The 20048-nt window shown below is 44.7% G+C and overlaps 1 protein-coding gene across 1 annotated transcript in view; it reads right to left on the reverse strand.

Moving 5' to 3' along the window:
- The window catches only part of WIPF1 (WAS/WASL interacting protein family member 1), a 142060-nt gene that overhangs the window by 849 nt on the left and 121163 nt on the right, over positions 1-20048 (reverse strand). The window lies entirely within an intron of this gene.

Consider the following 20048-nt stretch of genomic DNA (forward strand, 5'->3'; position numbering starts at 1 on the left):
AGTCTATATGGACAAGGAATACCGCAAGATTAGCAGAAATGGTTTGAGGGAATGTGCGTAGTACAGTAATGGATGCCAAGTTTTCCTTCAACCGGGGTTTTGCAAGAATATAAGCCCTATGTTATAGGAGACCTGGGGGTACTGTAGTTCAGCATGGAAGAATAAATAACTTTAAAAAGACACATATATTCTACAAATAGCAACTAAAATCCAGCCATTTCATGTTTTGGAAGGCAGAAATCCACTGCAGTTCATTTAACAGGGCATCATTTAATGCTTCAGCCTTAGACAATGAAAAGGCTAATAAAATTGTAATGCTTGGCTATTCACCAGCCAACTTTTAGGCATGGGGTGAAAGTTATATTTTGGATGAATTGCAAAGGAATATGCTATTAAACCGATGCCACCACACAAGCAGAAAAACTCAAACACTTCTTAATACCTAAAAATGGGCCACTCCATGCTATCTAATACAGGAAAAAAGCCTGGCGTTCAAAAATAATTAAGACGATCATTATAGACATGAAACCAATCAATCAAAGATATTTGAGTGCTTACTACATGCAGAGACTATACTTAGCACTTGGGAGAGTATAATATGAAAAGACTTGATAGACACGCTCCTTGCCCACATGGAGCTTACAGTCACGAGGGGTAGATAGATAGCAAATTATGGATATGTAATAAGTGCTGTGGGGCTGAGGGTGGGGTGGATATAAAGTGCTTGAAGGGTACAAATCCAAATATATGGGTGACACGGAAAGGAGAGGGAGTAGCGAAAATGAGGGCTTAGTCTTTGGAGGAGAATTGTAAGAACCTCCAGCGGTTGCCCCACCACCTCCCCATCAAACAGAAACTCCTTTCCATTGGTTTTAAAGTACTTAATCACCTTACCCCCATCTACCTTTTCTGATTTTTCTAGTACAACCCAGCATGCTCATTTCGCTCCTCTACTAACAGCCCAGTCACTATACCTCCATCTTGTCTATCTTGCCACTGACCCCTGTGGCCTGCCTCTGACCTGGAACTTCCTCCATTGCCAACAGACCATTACTTTGCCCGACCTTCCAAGCCTTATTAAAATCACATCTTCTCCAAGAAGACTTTTCTAACTAAGCCCTCATTTCCTCTACTCCCTCTCCCTTCTGCGTCACCCTTGCACTTGGATTTGTTCCCTTTACTGACAATGATAACAGTAATAATAGAATAACAACAACATCGAAAGTATTTTGTTAAGCACTTACTATATAATAGTAATAATGATGGCATTTGTTAAGCGCTTACTATGTGCAAAGCACTGTTCTAAGCACTGGGGGGGGGGGTACAATGTGATCAAGTTGTCCCACGTGGGGCTCACAGTCTTAATCCCCATTTTTACAGATGACGTAACTGAGGCTCAGAGAAGTTAAGTGACTTGCCCAAGCTCACACAGCAGACTTGTGGTGGAGCCGGGATTCGAACCCATGTCCTCTGACTCCAAAGCCCGTGCTCTTTCCACTGAGCCACACACTGTTCTTGGCACAGGGGAAGACAGAAGATAATCATGTCAGTCAGATGCAGTTCCCATCCCACACCAGGTCTCACAGTCTAAATAGGAGGGAGAAGAGGTACTGAATCCCCATTTAACAGATGAGGAAACTGAGGCACAGAGAAGTTAAGTGACTTTTCCAAGGTCACACAGCAAGCACTTGGTGGCGACAGGCTTAGGTCCTCCGACTCCCAAGCCCATGATCTTTCTGCTAGGATACATGGCTGGTCGGGCCCAAAGCACTTATGTACATATCTGTAATTTATTTTGATGTCTGACTCTCCCTCTAGACTGTAAGCTCCTGCTAGACAGAAAATAGGTCTACCAACTCTGTTATACTGTACTCTCCCAAGTTCTTAATGCAATGCTCCGCACATGGAAAGCACTTAAACACAACTGATTAATTGATGTGATTTTAGTAGGGCTTTGAAAGTGGGGAGATTGATGGTCTATTGGAGATGACGGGGGAAGAAGTTCCAAGCCAGAGAAAGGACATGGGCGAGGGGCAGGTGGTGAGGTAGACGAGATCGAGATAATGTGAGTACATTGGTGTGACAGGAGTGAAGTGAACACGCTGGATTGTAGGAGGAAAGACAGGAGGGAGGGAACTGAGTTCTTTAAAACCAATAATAAGGAATTTTTTGTTTCACAGTAATCACGATTCTTGAGGAGGGGGGAAAACATGGTCTGAGCTGTGTTTTAGAAAGATGATCTGGGCAGCAGAATAAAGTTTGGATTGGAGTGGGGAGAGTCAGGAAGCAGGGAGATCAGCATGGAGGTTGATGCAGTAGTCAAGGTGGGACAGGGTAAGTACTTGGATCAATATAATAACAGTTTGGATGGAGAGGGAAGGGCAGATTTTAGCAGTGCTGTGAAGGTGGAACCGACTGGATTTGGTGAGAGATTGAATATGTGGGTTCAATGCGATGGATAAGTTAAGGATAATGCCAAAATTATGGGCTTGTGCGACAGGGAGGGTGGTGTTGTCTTCAGTAATGGGAGTCAGGGGGAGAACAAGGTTTGGGTGGTAAGATGAGCGGTTCTGTTCTGGACATATTAAGTTTGAGGTGTTGGTGGGATATCTACATTGTACCTAGAGCTCACCTATCTCACCCAAGTCCTGCCTCTAGCCTAGAATGTGCCCCCAACAGACAATTTCTCTCCCCCCTTCAAAGGCTTACTGAAGGCACATCTTCAAGAAGCTTTCCCTAAGCCCTCATTTCCTCTTTTCCCACTCCCTTTTGCATTGCCCTGACTTTCTCCCCCTTTACTCACCAAACCTGCTGGCAGTCCACAGCACTTATGTCCAAATCCGTAATTTATTTATTTAAATTAATGTCTGTCTCCCACTCGAGGCCATAAGCACTTTGTGGGCAGGGAATGTGTCTGTTATACTGTGCTGCACTCTCCCAAGGCTTAGTAAAGTGCCCTGCAAGCAGTGTGGCTCAGTGGAAAGAGCACGGGCTTTGGAGTCAGAGGTCACGGGTTCAAATCCCTACTCCACCAACTGTCAGTTGTGTGACTTTGGGCAAATCACTTCACTTCTCTATGCCTCAGTTACCTCATCTGTAAAATGGGGATTAAGACTGTGAGCCCCCCATGGGACAACCCGATCACCTTGTAACCTCCCCAGCACTTAGAACACAGTGCTTTGCACATAGTAAGCACTTAATAAATGCCATCATTATTATTATTATCAATAAATACAATTGACTGATAACATGCAAATTGCAGTCAACAGTATGCCAAATCAGCCAGGTATAAAAGGCTGATAAATCTAGAGAAAACTGAGATAATCAGTCAATTTGCCCTGGGAAGATACACACATCTATATTGGCTTGGGTGTGTTAAATACTGCCACAGAATTCTATCATCTCAGCAGCACACCGTCCCACAGTAGACAAAAAAAAAAAGTGTGGCAGCAGGGTAAAATGCTCTAGACCAAACTTGAGGTCTACAGACCTATAGGACAAATCAGCCTTCTCTATCATCATCATCATCATCAATCATATTTATTGAGCGCTTACTATGTGCAAAGCCCTGTACTAAGCCCTTCGGAAGTACAAATTGGCAACATATAGAGCCAGTCCCTACCCAACAGTGGGCTCTATGACAGCCAAACTGCCACATCTTACTCCTTGCGCAGTTCCATCACTTAAGGACTACAGTCAACATCACATGGCAAGAGAGGATCACAATCACTAAATTATTAGAAACAAAGTCAGTCTCCTATCATTGTAGTTATATTAGTCACCACCATATCAATGGTATTTATTGAGCATTTTACGGAGCATTTATATTCACTTCTAAACAACTATACTGGGTAGGATGTGTGAAGAGAATGAATGCCAGTAGAATATCTAAGCGTCTTCCATATGGTGCAATTGAACTTTGGCAACTGAAAGCTAGGAGTATGAAGAAATGTTTTAAGGAGCCAAAAAAACAGAGCTTCAGACAATGCTACATCTCAACTGAAAACTATCAATTCCTAAAGTTAGACCAGCAATGGTATATTGCAATCAACAAAGGATCAGTTCTTTTTAAGCAGGAACTTAGAAAGGATTGCGAGATCAAGAGGCAAAAGCAGAGCTGGGCTTCCGTGCTGCAAACAGACATGACTACGTATGTGTAGTGTCGTTGGATCATCTTAATGAATGTGAATGGAAAATAAAAACTAAGTTCATTCCACTTTATGCATGTCAAATCAGCTAACTTTTGGGGGAGAAATCAACTCTTTCCAGACCTGGAAGAAGTCTTTGCCCCTCACTTGCAGAAAATGAACCACCTCTTCATTGCAGCAACACACATAAGACACCAATAACATTACACAGGTAATTTTCTCCACAGATCATGTAACAATTAGTGAGTCTGAATCAAGGAACTAATTCGTAGATCAACAAATTACTGCTACCACCAAGGACACAAATATACCCACACTTGCATTTATAAATGTTACTTGTTAAACTTCCTAGGGCTAAGTCAAAATAAGACGCAATAATTTTGCGTTTTCAAACAAGGGATGAAATTCCATACAAATAAGTTCATTTCTTCTTGAGAGAAACAGCAATGCCCAGGAAGTTCCCAACCACTCATACCAGATTCAGGAGAATTCTAATGACACATAGAACTGAAATGAAAGGCATGGGAGAGGGAGCTATTTTCTTCCCTACTGCCACCAGTAATTTCAATGTTGGACCTTCATGCAAAGTTTGAATTTTAACCGGGATTATCTGAGCATTCTAATTTCCTGAAGCACCATCTGCAAGGAAACTAGATGCGAGGGTTGAACACACCAAACCTAATCTCTTGCCGTCAATCTGGTTTTACACCATGGAACCAAATGCCTTTCCCGGCTTTCCCTACCCTTTCTCAGAGTATTCCTGGTTTGTTTAAAGGTTACCTTAGACTAGACGGTTTGGAAATCAGTGCTGTACTCACTCTCTCCCCTGCAGTCCATATATATAGTACAGTGCCTGGCACACTGTAAGTGCTTAAATACCATTATCATCATCATATATGCTCAACAATGCAAATGTCAATGTGAGAAGACAAAGACCATGTCAGCAATTTTCAATGAAGAAATGACGATATTATCTATCACAAATATGCCTCTACTGAGCAGTGAATTTATTTTAAATTACATGGAACCCCAGCCACCTAAAATTCATCCTCACCTGCTAGCTACACTATTTATCCTCTTATTGATTCCCACACCCACTGCCCCCACCAACCATTCCAGGCCTTTAATTCCCCTCAACATGGCTAAAACTGAGCTCACCTCCTCTTCCTCATAGCTTTTCCACCACTATTGCCAACACCACCATCCACTCCATCTTTCAAGCCCATAAGCACCTTGGCATTGTCCTCAACTGTCCTCTCTTTCAAGCCCAATAATCAGTTTCTCCCCACATCCTGTCAGTTCTTCCTCCACATGTCCAGAATCCTCGCCTTCCACTCCATTCTCCCTGCCTCCATGAGGCATCCTGACCCTAACCCACTGCACCAGCCACCTTGCACACCTCCCTGCCTCCAAGTCTGCCTCCTCTCCAGCCCGTATTCTACTCTGCTGGCTGATAACATTTCCCTAAAACGCTGTTCTGTGCATGTCTTCCCACTCACCAAAAACTTCCTTCCCACCGTTCACCATTCCTCTATGCCCAAGCAGAAATCACAGGCTTTAAGGTGATCACCTCTTCCTCCCCATTATTTAACCACACTCCTCTCCCACTTCACCCTCAGCTTGCACAATTCATTCCACTCAAGCCAGTCTTCTCACTATGCTTCCTCCTCCTCTCTTGCTACTGGCCTCTTGCTCACATACTCTCTTCTACCTAGAACATCCTCCTCACGTTCAGCAGACCAATGCCCGCCCCATCTTTAAAATCCTTCCAAAATAACATCTCCTCCAGGAGGTCTTCCCTGAGGATAGATTTATCCTCTCCCCGAACTATTACTCCACAGCTGCTACTTCAGTACTTCTGCATCACCTAAGCCATTGGGTACTCACATCCAGCCCCTACTTGCACTTATGTACATATCTTTTCACTCTGTTACTTACTCCTACCTGTAATTTACTTTAGTGCCTGCCTCCCTTAGTAGATTATAAACTCTTTGATGGCAGGGATCATGCCTCTAGACTGTAAGCTCATTGTGGGCAGGAAATATTGTACTCGCCTAAGCCTTTAGTACAGTGCTCTCCACACAATAAGCCCTCACTGTCCTATCCCAAGTGCGTAGTTCAGTGCCCTGCATATAATAAGTGCTCATTCATTACTACCAACTGACTAAAAGACCGAAAATATGAGTTTTAAACAATAGACGAGTATTCAATGCAAATTTTTAATATATATTTTAAAGTAGATATTTTCAAACTACCAAACAAATCACCACTGCTATAAAAATAGGACCTGGGTTGCCATATTAAAAAAAGGTGCAGAACTTCCAGAACAAAGGCTTGCAAGCTTTAAACTCTTGATAGAACAAATGCATTGGAGAATGGTGTGCTGAGAATAACTCCCTTAGAGGAATCGGGGGAAGCAGCATGGCCCAGTGCACAGACCACAGGCCTGGGAGTCGGAAGGACCTGGGTTCGAATCCCGACTCTGCCACTTGTCTGCTGTGTGACCTCGGACAAGTCACTTCACTTCTCTGGGCCTCAGTTACGTCATCTGGAAAACGGGGATTCAAACTGTAAGCCCCCCACGGGACAGGGACTGAATCCATCCTGTTTGGCTTGTATCTACCCCAGCACTTAGAGCAGTGCCTGGCACCTAGTAAGTGCTTAATAAAGACCGTAAGAAAGAGAAAATAAGAGACAATGGAAGGGAGGAATAGAGCTTCAAGCAAGATCCTTTTTTCTTTTTTTGAAACTCCCTCTCCCTCTAGGCTGTAAGCTCATTATGGGCAGAGAACTCTGTCCACTAATTCTACTGTATTGTACTGCTAAGTACAGTGCTCTGCACATAGTAAGCCCTCAACAAATACCACTGAATCCATCCTGTTTAGCTTGTATCTCCCCTAGTACTTAGAGCAGTGCCTGGCACCTAGTAAGTGCTTAATAAAGACCGTAAGAAAGAGAAAATAAGAGAAAATGGAAGGGAGGAATAGAGCTTCAAGCAAGATCCTTTTTTTTTTTTTTTGAAACTCCCTCTCCCTCTAGGCTGTAAGCTCATTATGGGCAGAGAACTCTGTCCACTAATTCTACTGTATTGTACTGCTAAGTACAGTGCTCTGCACATAGTAAGCCCTCAACAAATACCACTGATTGATTAAAAAGGCACTAATCTTTTAATCCCTCCGGGAAATTAGGGAAAACTGGAATCAGATTACTGAGCACCACTTTACTAACATCAACCAGCAGACTAATCCACAAGCCGTCAGATATCACCACATTTAACGGTTCATTAACTCCATTTAAGCCATGCCCCAAATCCTGTTATTAAAGGCAGAGGGTGGAGACCTGCACAACGTTGTTTCCTCTTTCCTTCCTCACGGTAAAGAAGAGGCGATGGCCACTGGCCCCCTTTGCAGTAAAAAAGATAAAGTGGGGGAGGAGGCCTGGTTCTCACCGCGGCAAGACTGGCTCAGCGCCTTGGGTCGGAGGGATGAAGAAGGGGGGAGAGGAGGAGGAGGAGACGGGGAGGTGGAGGAAGAAAAGAAGGGGGAAGAATTGTATTTTCATTCATCTATTCAGTCGTATTTATTGAGCGCTTATCGTGCGCAGAGCACTAGGCTAAGCACTTGGGAACTACACATCCGCAACACTTCCCAAGTGCTTAGTCCAGTGCTCTGCGCACGGTAAGCGCTCAATAAATACGACTGAATGAATGAAAACGGGAAGGGGAGAAGGAGAAGACGGGAAGGGGAGGAAGAAGGAAACGAGGAGGAGGGGAAGTAGGAGAAGGAAGAAAAGGAGGGGGAGGAGGAGGAAAAGGATGGGAAGGAGGAGGCGGGGCAGGGGAGGGGGAAGTAGGAGAAAGAAGAAAAGGAGGGGAAGGAGGAGGAAAAGGAAGCGGGAAGTAGGAGAAAGAAGAAGAGGGGGAAAAGAATGGGAAGGAGGAAGCGGGGCAGGGAAGGGAGAAATAGGAGAAGGAAGAAAAGGAGGGGAAGGAGGAAAAGGATGGGAAAGAAGGAAGCAGGGCGGGGAAGGGGGAAATAGGAGAAGGAAGAAAAGGAGGGGAAGGAGGAGGAAAAGGATGGGAAGAGAAGCAGCGTGGCACAGTGGTAAGAGCATGGGCTTTGGAGTCATGGGTTCAAATCCCGGCTCCACCAGTTGTCGGCTGTGTGACTTGGGCAAGTCACTTCACTTCTCTGTGCCTCCGTCACCTCATCTGTAAAATTGGGATGAAGACTGTGAGCCCCCCGTGGGACAACCTGATCATCTTGTAACCTCCCCAGCGCTTAGAACAGTGCTTTGCACATAGTAAACGCTTAATAAATGCCATCATTATTATTATTATTAAGGAAGAGAAGGAGGGGGAGGAGGAGGAAAAGGATGGGAAGAGGGAAGTGGGGCAGGGAAGGGGGAAGTAGAAGGAAGAAAAGGAGGGGAAGGAGGAAGCGGGGCAGGGAAGGGGGAAGTAGGAGAAAGACGAGGAGGGGAAAGAGGAGGAAAAGGAGGGGAAGGAGGAGGGGAAGGAGGAGAGAAAGAAGGAAGTGAGGCAGGGAGCCCACTGTTGGGTAGGGACTGTCTCTATATGTTGCCAATTTGTACTTCCCAAGCGCTTAGTACAGTGCTCTGCACATAGTAAGTGCTCAATAAATACGATTGATGATGATGATGATGATGAAGTAGGGGAAAGAAGAAAAGGAGGGGAAGGAGGAGGAAAAGGCAGCGGGAAGTAGGAGAAGGAAGAAAAGGAGGGGGAAAAGAATGGGAAGGAGGAAGTGGGGCGGGGAAGGAGGAAAAGGAGGGGAAGGAGGAAAAGGAGGGGGAAAAGAATGGGAAGGAGGAAGTGGGGCAGGGAAGGGGGAAAGAGGGGAAGGAGGAAAAGGAGGGGAAGGAGGAAAAGGAGGGGAAGGAGGAAAAGGAGGGGAAGGAGGAAAAGGAGGGGAAGGAAGAAAAGGAGGGGAAGGAGGGTGGCGCTGCGGGCATCCCGGGCGGGGGCCCAACCGGCCGGGAAACCAGGAGCCGTACGCGGGGCCTCCCCCCGGGATCTCCGGGAAAACCCACGACGGGGCCGAGCAGGGCGGGCCCGGGGGCGCCGTGGGGAACCGGGGGCCGCGCCTCACCTGCCCGCTCCAGTCCGCTCCGGTCCGCTCCGGTCCGGTCCGGTCCGGTCCGCCGCCGCCGCTGCCCACGGGGCCGGGGGCCGGAAAGGGAGGGGAGGGCCGGGCCCCCTCGGCCTCTGTGCCCGCGGGCCCGAGCCGGAGCACGAGCACCAGCCCGAGGAGGAGGAGGAGCCGCCCCCTCTTCCCCGGCTCCGCCCCCCCAGCGCGGGCCGCTCCTCCCCAAAATGGCCGACACTCCACGGCGCACCCCCCCCCCCCCCCGCGTGGACTCGCCCCACAGCTCATTCATTCATTCTAGTCGTATTCATTCATTCATTCATTCATTCACTCGTATTTATTGAGCGCTTACTGTGTGCAGAGCACTGTACTAAGCGCTTGGGAAGTCCAAGCTGGCAACATCTAGAGACGGGCCCTACCCAACAGCGGGCTCACAGTCTAGAAGGGGGAGACAGACGACAAAACATATTAACAAAATAAAACAAATAGAATACGTAAGTATGTACAAGTACATAGAGCAATAAATCTGTACAAATATTCATTCATTCAGTCGTACTTATTGAGCGCTTACTGTGTGCAGGGCACTGGACTAAGCGCTTGGGAAGTCCAAGTTGGCAACATAGAGAGACGGTCCCTACCCGACAGCGGGCTCACAGTCTAGAAGGGGGAGACAAAAACAAAACATATTAACAAAATAAAATTAATAGAATACGTGAATATGTACAAGTAAAATACATAGAGTAATAAATCTGTACAAATATTCATTCAATCGTATTTATTGAGCGCTTACTGTGTGCAGAGCACCGGACTAAGCGCTTGGGAAGTCCGAGTTGGCAACATAGAGAGACGGCCCCTACCCGACAGCGGGCTCACAGTCTAGAAGGGGGAGACAGACAACAAAACATATTAACAAAATAAAATAAATAGAATCAATCAATCAATCGTATTTATTGAGCGCTTACTGTGTGCAGGGCACTGGACTAAGCGATTGGGAAGTACAAGTTGGCAACACACAGAGACGGTCCCTACCCAACAGCGGGCTCACAGTCTAGAATAATATGTAACTATGTCCAAGTAAAATACATAGAGCAATAAATCTGTACAAATATTCATTCAATCGTACTTATTGAGCGCTTACTGTGTGCAGAGCACTGTGCTAAGCGCTTGGGAAGTCCAAGTTGGCAACATAGAGAGACGGTCCCTACCTGACAGCGGGATCACAGTCTAGAAGAGGGAGACAGAGAACAAAACCAAACATATTAACAAAATAAAATAAATAGAATATGTAACTATGTCCAAGTAAAATACATGGAGTGATAAATCTGTACAAATATTCATTCATTCAATCGTATTTATTGAGGCTTACTGGGTGCAGAGCACTGTACTAAGCGCTTGGGAAGTAAGTTGGCAACAGATAGAGACGGTCCCTACCCAACAACGGGCTCACTGTCTAGAAGAGGGAGGCAGACGACAAAACATGTGGGCAGGTGTCAATCAATCAATCAATTGTATTTATTGAGCGCTTACTGTGTGCAGAGCACTGTACTAAGCACTTGGGAAGTACAAGTTGGCGACATACAGAGACAGTCCCTACCCAACAGTGGGCTCACAGTCTAAAAGGGGGAGACAGAGAACAAAACCAAACATACTAACAAAATAAAATAAATAGAATAGATATGTACAAGTAAAATAAATAAATAGAGTAATAAATATGTACAAACATATATACATATATACAGGTGGGGTGGGGAAGGGAAGGGGGTAAGATGGGGGATGGAGAGGGGGACGAGGGGGAGAGGAAGGAAGGGGCTCAGTCTGGGAAGGCCTCCTGGAGGAGGTGAGCTCTCAGTAGGGCCTTGAAGGGAGGAAGAGAGCTAGCTTGGCTTAGCTAGGAACAGGGACTGTGTCCGACCCGATCCCCTTGTATCTACCCCAGTGTTTACAACAGTGCTTGGCACACAATGACAGCTTAACAAGTATCTTTGTTATGATTAACTAGACCCGAGGAGCCTCCCGATAGAAATGTGGAGGTGGACAGGATTAATTACAATCATGGCAAATACAGCCACGTGCAGAAAGTCTCACCCAATCCAGGGAATAAAATGCAGCTGTATTCTATTAAAGTCCCCACCTCGTGCACCAAATTCTGCATGTCATCTACCCTGTCTGGGCAGCTCCACTTCTTCCCTTCCATTATCCTCCTAGTCATTGCAGTCCAGATGGCTGACAAGAGCGACTGTAAACTGACAAGTGGGAGGAGCTGAAGAAACGAAGAAGAAAAGAGTAGAAATTGAGAACACAAAAAGGGCTGGACTCTCTAACCCTCTCTGCCCCCTGTAACTTTCCCCTTCCCATCCACACGGCTGGCTTTTTTTAAAAAACACTTTCTTCTCCCTAGTCCATCTCGGGGAATCACAAAACCGTAGGTCAGATTTTAACCATGGGAGTGAACCACAGTTATACCATTCATAGACAGATGTCAATCTAACCTATTTTTAAAGACCTCCAAAAATGGAAATTCAGAGTCCTTAGTCCTCTCCCTTCTCCCTGGCAGAATGAGCCATGTGACCTGATGGAAGAAACAAAGCCTCTGAAATCGATTAGTTTGGAAAAGTTATAGTGTCTGGATGTGCTTAACTATTTTTAAACATGTTATTTCCATGTAAACTGTTAATTACTCTATGCCAAGCACTGTACTTGGCAACCCAATCAATGTCAGTGGCAAAGAACTAAGTTTAAATTCACACCATGTGGAATGGATTTTGGCTGCACATTCATTCATTCAATCGTATTTATTGAGCGCTTACTGTGTGCAGAGCACTGATCTCTTCAGCCAAGGCTACGTGCATAAATTGGGTCTCATCCTTTCAGAGGCAAACACTTTTCACCATGTATGTTTCCCGGAGAAAAATCCCCAAGAAATAACTGTAGCGCCCAAATCTTTAACCTAGTAATGAATTACAATGTGAAAATCATTTCTATCCTGTCACTGCTGCTCATTCATGGTTAAGAATGTACTTTTCAGTATTGCTACAGAAACACCTCTGATGGCTTTTGACCTCTGTAGAGGGTCTTGCCAAAATACGATAAGGTTAATAATAATAATAATAATGATAGCATTTATTAAGCACTTACTATGTGCAAAGCCAAGTGCTCTTTAGGTGCAAAACATGTAGGACTTAGTGTATAAGAGCATGGGCTGGGAATCAGGAGACCTGGGTTCTAGTTCTGATTCTGCCATTTACCTGTTGTGTGTCCTTGGACAAATCTCTTACCTTCTCTGGGCTTTGGTCCTCTCATTGGTAAAATGCTGATAAAGATGATATAAAATGATGATACAAGAAGCAGCATGGTAGTGTGGAAAGAGCATGGATCTGGTACCATGTTATTAATACGGTGCTCTGCACACCGTAAGTGCTCAATAAATATCATTGATTAACTGGGAGTCAGAGAACCTGGGTTCCAAACCTGGATCTGCCACTTGCCTGCTATGTGACCTTGGGCAAATCACTCAACTTCTCTGTGCCTCAGTTCCCTCATCCAGAAAATGGGGATTAAATTAATTCATTCAATCATATTTATTGAGCACTTAATGCTCACAGAGCACTGTACTAAGCACTTAAATACCTGTCTCCCATGCTCAGCCTATGAGCACCATGCGGGACAGGGACTATGTCCGATCTGCTTATATTGCATCTATCCTAGGGCTTAATACAGTGCTTCACACATAGTAAGCACTTAACTACCACAATTATAATTATTATCTGTACTTCCTTCAAACTGTAAGCCCTGTATGGCGCTAGGGACCACGTCCAATCTGATTATTTTAGCACATAGTAAGCACTTAATAAATATCATTATTATTATCACTTTTATTTCAAACCTGTGCATGGCACAGCTGGGGAGCTTCAGCTCTTGTGGACTGTTTTGCACATCCAAACCATTGTTACATAAAGTTTGGAAAGGAGAAAAAGAATTTCAAACATAAGGAAAGAAGCCAGAAGGCGCAAGCAAGGATATCATGGAGGAAGAAAATGAATTCACAGTATGGAACACCACATTACTCAGATTGGTGCAAGGAACTCATGGAATGGCAATCTAAACGAGGTTTAATCATTAATTTCATGGATCAAAAGCCAAATAGTGCAGGCTAACAAGAGAATAGCCCTGGAAAGGAAAATCCTACAGTTTGGTTGGAAGCGAAAGCACTATGAATTGCTGATTGTCCCCATCCTTCCTTTCCCCCTCGTCCCCCTCTCCATCCCCTTCATCTTACCTCCTTCCCTTCCCCACAGCACCTGTATATATGTTTGTACATATTTATTACTCTATTTATTTTACTTGTACGTATCTATTTTATTTATTTTATTTTGTTAGTATGCTTGGTTTTGTTCTCTGTCTCCCCCTTTTAGACTGTGAGCCCACTGTTGGGTAGGGACTGTCTCTATATGTTGCCAACTTGTACTTCCCAAGCGCTTAGTACAGTGCTCTGCACACAGTAAGCGCTCAATAAATACGATTGATTGATTGATTAAAACCAAGTGAAGTTTGGAAATGGCCGTCTGTATTCAGCTGTTCCTGGGCAGGGACGAATTTGATACAACACTGGGGATTTCCACTTACTTTAATTAAAGTAAATGTAATTGATTTAACATTCCTTCTTATAGATTTCCCCCCAACCCTGATCTTCCATAATGTGGTGCTTTGGTGAAGAAAATCTCCACCAGGCAGCTTTAAATTAAAACCAACAAATCAGAAGGCCACCTCTCAACCTCTGACCCTTCCCTGAGCCCATCACCTTGAATAAAAGAATGCAACAGGTCACGGCTCCCTGGAACCGCTGCAGTGAGCATTGTCCAAAAGCTCAGGCAACCTCCTCAGGTTTGTTTCCTGTTGGAATGAACAGCCTTGATCTGGTTGTAACAGATAATGCCTGAATGACTGCAACTCTTCACTGGTTTTCTGGTCTTCAGCTTCTTCTGACTGACTCCGTCTTCGCCCAGGAGCTAGAATTGAATCTCTGTCAGGCATCTTTTTAATCACTCCACTCCATCACAGAATCCTAAAGTGGATCCCTGGTGATGCAAGGATCAGCTCAAAAATCCTGATGATCGGTTTTATTCATTCAATCGTATTTATTGAGCCCTTACTGTGTGCAGAGCACTGTACTAAGCGCTTGGGAAGTACAAGTCGGCAATATATAGAGACAGTCCCTACCCAACAACGGGCTCACAGTCTAGAAGGGTTTTATGTACGCACCAGATGTCGTTTCCTTATCCCATTTGGCCTCATCATCATCATCATCAATCGTATTTATTGAGCGCTTACTATGTGCAGAGCACTGTACTAAGCGCTTGGGAAGTACAAATTGGCAACATATAGAGACAGTCCCTACCCAACAGTGGGCTCACAGTCTAAAAGGGGGAGACAGAGAACAAAACCAAACATACTAACAAAATAAAATAAATAGAATAGATATGTACAAATAAAATAAATAGAGTAATAAATATGTACAAACATATATACATATATACAGGTGCTGTGGGGAAGGGAAGGAGGTACTCTCCACTCTGCTCCTGGCAAGCAGAACTTCAGACTTTAGACACTCCATTCCACATTGTACATTTCCTCCTTCTCCCCTCCTCCTTTTCACCAAACTGGAACTCTGCTTTTCTCTCACCGGAATATAAGGTGCTGGAGGGCAGGGGACATGTTTTGTTTTTCCTCTGTGATTTGAGGGAATGAGCCCCAGATGGATCTTCAGTGATCCTGCTTGTGACCCCAGCGAACAAGCTCTGGGTTTTTGTTAATTGCTCTAGTAAGTAAAGTCTGGAACTTATTCTCTGAGATCAAGGTCAGTGATGGTAGAAGCCATGTGCTCTGCGAGTGGTAATAATGATAATGGCAATTTACAAATTGTGGTATTTGCAGAAGAAGGTACAAGAAAAGGAAGAGTCCATCAAGTTAAAAATAGACTGAAAAAAGTGGAAGCAATTTCTACTTCCAAAACAGATGAATGAGGTTTTATACCTACTAGTTAGGCTAAGGAACAACTAACTTGAAAGGCAGGTTTTAAAGAAAAGCTAAAGCAAACATCAGGGCAGGGGGCTAGGGTTTCTCAAGTCAAAATCATTTTCAAAATTGTTAACTAATTGCTGATTAATTGCTGAGACACTACAAAGAGGAAGTGAAGAAAAACCTCAGATTTTAAATCTCATCTTTGTGGTCGGAAGATATGTAACTGACGCCACAGCTGGAAGTTGGGTAGTGCAGTGGGCTAGATTTGCTTTAAAAATACATATTTCCAGATGGCATCTGCTGGTCTTTTAAAGAAACATTAGTTCGGTATGCATCAGTAGAAGCTGAATAAGTAAGCCTTCTCTGAAGTCTTTTTTCCATTACCCTAGACTCTGCTTTAGTAGTTATATTTCTTTTTTCCCCTTCCATGAGCTATTCGTATGTTTGAATAGGTGCAAGACGGCCAATCCCAATCTGACCAGGATTGCTGCAATATGGATTCTCAATTCATAGCTTCTGCCACCCTTTTCTCTTCCTCTCTGACAGAAAAAGTCATCAATTTCTGAGTCTGGGATGTATAACCCAAACAGTAGTCATTTTGCGATTCTTCTTCTGGTCTTAAATTCTACCCCGAGTCTATTTTTTCCAGCTCAGGGCTATTATTATTATTATTGTGTTAATTAAATACTATGTGCCAGGCACTGTTCCAAGTGCTGGGGAAGATAAAAGCTAACCAGGTAGGGCACAGTTCCTGTCCCACATGGGGTTCACAGTTCTAATCCCCATTTTACAGATGAGGCAATTAAGTCACAGGGAAATTAAGTGACTTGGCTGAGGTCACACAGCAGACAAGTCCTAGAGCCAGGATTAGAACCCAGGTCCTCTTGTTCCCAGGCCTGTGGTCTTTCCAGTAGGCCACACTGCTTCTCAAGAATATTCGCAAATCTGCTTTTCAGCCCACCCCAAGTGCTGTCCTGCACCTTTCATGCTAGTCCCAAACCAACTTGTGAAAAGTGGTCTCTTCTGGCTCTAGTGGTCCTGCTCCCTTCCTGGAGCTGAGGGAAGTTTGGTCAGTTTGATAAGACAATACATAACTTGTTAGTGTCGGGGAAAAGAGTACAGGCCTGGGGGTCAGAGGAGCTGGGTTCTAATCCTGGTTCCGCCAAATGCTTGCTGTGTGACCTTGGGTAAGTCATTTAATTTTTCTGTGCCTCAGTTTAATCAAGTGTAAAATGGGGATTAAATACCTGTTCTCCTTCCTACTTAGACGATGAGCCCCTTGTGGGACAGGGACTGCATCCAACCTGACTACCCCAGCAATTAGAACAGTGCTCGACACACAGTAAGCATTTAACAAATACCATAAAAATAAGGTTATGTAGCTAGACAGACCTTCCCCTTGGGCCCCAGGTCTTCGGTGGAGGTGTTTATAATAATAATGATGGTATTTGTTAAGCACTTCTAAGCGCTGGGTTATCACATGCCCTATTCCTTTGTCTGTGATGGGCCCTTTTTTCATAATCTCCAACTGAGCCAACCTCTGTCCAGTTTGTCTAGCTTCCTTGGCTCCTCTTGCTCTGGTCTATGTTGCAAGAAGTGGTCTTGGGCAGAGAACAATAATAATAATAATGATGGCATTCGTCAAGCACTTACTATGTGCTAAGCACTGTTCTAAGCACTGAGAAGAGAAGAGAAGAGAAACACTGAGGTCCTTTTCATTCCATGACGGTATAAATGTGGCTGGGAAACACCAGAGAATTAGCTTTCAGTGGAGCAAACTTCGTTTAACTCAGAGTTAAAAATTTCTGCCTTTCACCAGCCATTTGGGGGCATTAAGTTCGATTTCCCTTTGAAATGGACTAACCATTATACAACTACCACGATTCTCCCTTTCTGATACCGGCGGTTATACAGTATTACTGTCTATCTGAACTCTGGAATGGTCTATTTCATACTATTATCACATACACTACTATATGTGATGCCAATTTTATACAGCTTAAATTTGGGGGCTTTTCAAATATCTCAAAGCACACAAGTCAAAAAAGGATAACAAAAATAAATCACAAAAAAGTAGCGTTAGGAAGTTTGGTAATGAATGCACTTGGTAATAAAACTACGTAGGTTTCAGAAGCACTGCAGCATATTTAAAGCACTCGGGAGATACTCTGCAGTTTTCCCTCTGTAAAACAGAGAAAATGATAGAATCCTATTGTCCAGTCACACTGACTCACAGACAAAATTAGGAATCGAGTCCTTATTCCCCACTGGGTCGTAAACCCTCAAGACCAAAAATTACCTTCAAGCCCTTCTGCCCATAATCATAGTGATGACATAGGTTTAGAAAATCTAACACTGCCCATCTCTGTTACAATCGTGGGTCCAAACCCCTGCTGGTTCCAGTGTCTGGGGAATGGGTAGAGTAGGACAGAATGTGCTTGTGATATGAAATATAAACCCTTACGGTGGCCAGTACCCTAACCTCAACCCAGATGGTCACCACTGTTGATGTCAGCTGTCTGTATTTCAGCTTTGCATTTACCTATTCATTCAGTCGTATTTATTGAGCGCCTACTGTGTGCAGATCACTGTACTAAGTGCTTGGGAAGTACAAGTTGGCAACATAAAGAGACGGTCCCTACCCAACAGCGGGCTCACAGTCTAGAAGGGGGAGACAGACAGCAAAACAAATCATATTAACAAAATAAAATAAATAGAATATGTAAATATGTACAAGTAAAATAAATAGAGTTATAAATCTGTACAAACGTATATACAGGTGCTCTGGGGAGGGGAAGGAGGTAGGGCGGGGGGGATGGGGAGGGGGAGAGGAAGGAGGGGGCACAGTCTGGGAAGAACTCCTGGAGGAGGTGAGTTCTCAGTAGGGCTTTGAAGGGAGAAAGAGAGCTAGCTTGGTGGATGTGCGGAGGGAGGGTATTCCAGGCCAGGGGGAGGATGTGGGCCGGGGGTCGACGGCAGGACAGGCGAGAAGGAGGCACAGTGAGGAGGTTAGCAGCAGAGGAGTGGAGGGTGCGGGCTGGGCTGTAGAAGGAAAGAAGGGAGGTGAGGTAGGAGGGGGCAAGGTCATGGACAGCCTTGAAGCCGAGAGTGAGGATTTTTTGCCTGATGCGTAGGTTGACTGGTAGCCACTGGAGATTTATGAGGAGGGGAGTAACACGCCCGGAGCGTTTCTGCACAAAGATGATCCGGGCAGCAGCGTGAAGTATAGACTGAAGTGGGGAGAGACAGGAGGATGGGAGATCAGAGAGGAGGCTGATGCAGTAATCCAGTTGGGATAGGATGAGAGATTGAACCAGCAGGGTGGCGGTTTAGATGGAGAGGAAAGGGCGGATCTTGGCGATGTTGCGGAGGTGAGACTGGCAGATTTTGGTGACGGATTGCATGTGAGGGGTGAACGAGAGAGCAGAGTCGAGGATGACACCAAGGTTGCGGGCTTGTGAGAAGGGAAGGATGGTAGTGCCGTCAACAGTGATGAGAAAGTCAGAGAGAGGGCAGGGTTTGGGAGGGAAGATAAAGAGTTCAGTCTTGGACATATTGAGTTTTAGATGGCACAATTTCATTTCAGAATAATAATATAACAATAATTGCAGTATTTGTTAAGCGCTTACCATGTGCCAGGCACTGTACTAAGCACTGAGGTAGATCCAAGCTAATCAGGTTGGACACAGCCCATGTCCCCTATGGGGCTCACAGTCTGAATCCCCATTTTACAGATGAGGTAACTGAGGCACAGAGAAGTGAAGTGACTTTGCCTAAGGTCACACAGCAGGTAAGTGGTGGAGCTGGGATTAGAACCCAGGTCCTTCTGAATCCCTGGCCCATACTGCGCTATTCACTAGGCCATGCTGCTGTCAGGTGGTAGTGATAGGGCAAGGGGAAGAAGATTGAAAATGGCTGGGGAATAGCTGTCCTGAGAATCTGGGGGAGAAGAGGCCTGTGAGAAACTTGACTTTGAGGTCCTAGCTCTGGAGACATCGACCTGACTGCTCCATCTGAGGCCTCCCCACTCCGCCAAGTTTCAATAGTAGCAGAAAAAAATATTGATTTATTGCTTTGAGTCCTCATCCCCTAAGCACTTAGACACTCACCCCATCATCCACAGCACTTATTTAAATATCTTTATATTCGGTTGCTCCTCTACTTGTAGTTTATTTTAATCTCTGTCTCCCTCACTGGACTGTAAACTCTTTGAGGGCAGTGATCGTGCCTACCACCTCGTTTGAACTCTTCAAATCACTTAGTACAATGCTCCGCTCACAGGAAGCACTCAATAAATACCACTGATTAATTGACTATTGGTCAAACCCCTACTATATTTGTATCAGTTTCTGATTAGGAACAACCTCACTTTGTTAACATACCTATTTTCACCAAGTTATACATTTTACTAAAAATTGCCACACAGTGTCGAGTAATTGAGTGGGGTCCTTCCCATGGCTCAGTGGAAAGAGCACGGGGCTTGGGAGCCAGAGGTCATGGGTTCTAATCCTGACTCTGCCATATGTCTGCTGTGTGACCTCGGGCAAGTCACTTCTCTGAGCCTCAGTTACCTCATCTGTAAAATGGGGATGAAGACTGTGAGCCCCACGTGGGACAACCTGATCACCTTGTATCCGCCCCCAGCGCTTAGAACAGTGCTTTGCACATGGTAAGCGTTTAATAAAAATGCCATCATTATTATTACTATCATTAATATCATCATCATAGTATCATAATTATCATATTATCATACTATCATTAATATAATAATATT

The sequence above is a fragment of the Tachyglossus aculeatus genome, chromosome 9 (assembly GCF_015852505.1).
Source record: "Tachyglossus aculeatus isolate mTacAcu1 chromosome 9, mTacAcu1.pri, whole genome shotgun sequence".
Classification (NCBI taxonomy): Eukaryota; Metazoa; Chordata; class Mammalia; order Monotremata; family Tachyglossidae; genus Tachyglossus; species Tachyglossus aculeatus.